This window comes from Aplysia californica, unplaced genomic scaffold (genome assembly GCF_000002075.1).
Source record: "Aplysia californica isolate F4 #8 unplaced genomic scaffold, AplCal3.0 scaffold00546, whole genome shotgun sequence".
Classification (NCBI taxonomy): domain Eukaryota; kingdom Metazoa; phylum Mollusca; class Gastropoda; order Aplysiida; family Aplysiidae; genus Aplysia; species Aplysia californica.
In genome coordinates, this window is record NW_004797816.1 from 442,846 (window position 1) to 444,300 (window position 1,455).

Consider the following 1,455-nt stretch of genomic DNA (forward strand, 5'->3'; position numbering starts at 1 on the left):
GCTGGATCCCTCTGGGAAAGACTTCGGAAAGTCAAAACATTTTTAATGCAGCCCACTTCGGTGTGACGGTCTCAAGCCCGTAAAATGCAGAGAGGAAATGTTCAAACGCTCACAATAACTACATTTTTAAGTATAAAAAATAACTACGCTTATGTCAAACTGGAAACCAAATTAAATATTATGGCAAAAGTTTTAGGTAGAAACAAAGCAGTGAGTGGTACAATACATCACAGTTTCTTCAGTGCTATTTTCTTGTTTTAGCTCACATACACATTCATACACACACACACACACACACACACACACACACACACACACACACACACACATACACACACGCACGCACGCATACACTCACATACTCATAATTTTGTTCTATTAAATTCCTGCCTCCAACATCCATTATCGACACACTTTTTATCACCGAGGCTCTTAACTTGTGAATAATGCAGGCTTCTACTTGGACACCATAGTATTCGTACCATCCTTTTATTATGTTCCATCGACTTTGGTTTGTTTGTTAGTTTGTTTGAGTAGAGAGAAGCACCTTGACACAGTAATGGCCATTTAGTGCCAGGAAAGGGTAAGATAGAGAAAGGAAAGAAGTACAACATACCAGTGGCGCCCTCCAAACACCCACTTCTCGTTACTTATAAATGAATAACTGAACAAGCTATGGTAACATCTTTTGAAAGTTTGCCAATAGAATAAAGGCACTAAACTGCTTTTGGAAAACACTTGTAAGTACTTGTGTTTTAGTAAGAGTTGTACGGCACTTGAAACACAATAATGTCAAACAAGTGCCGAGCATTAGAGGCGTTACAAGCGTAACAATCACATAAAAGAAGGAATAAAGATCGGGGCGAGAGAATGTTATTTTTAAGAGAAAAGAAGAACAAACCACACCAGAGTACCCGCAAATCATCCATTTAGTAATGCATACGTCTACACAGTGATGAAGATGTTTATTAAAGAATTGTACAATACTTTTCAATGTAAGTTACATAGATTTTGAGTGGCACCCGGGGACTTCTCCGACGTTTCTAACACGTTGTTCCACTGATTAAGACAAGAGAACGCAGTTGAGTTTATTATAGTAAGATATATACGGCTTTTGCAACACAAAAAGGTCACATAAGTGACTAAGATTAGATGCGTTATACATATAAGAGTAACAAACAGAAAAAGAGAAGGAGAGAAAACAGAAGAGATCAGGGCGGTAGAAGTTCAATATGAAAGAAGTCATGAGCAAGCCACACCAGAGCACCCGCCAACCACCCATGAAGAAGGAGCTGTTTTATCGTTATTCAAAGCAGAAAACGCAATAATGTTTTCAATTAGTTGTGGTAGAGGTCACTGCTTTGTTATTTATTGTTCACGGCCTTGGGGCCGATCCCCGGTGTCCACCTTATTACTGAGGAGACTTTACTTCTTCTCTATACCTTTCCTACCTTT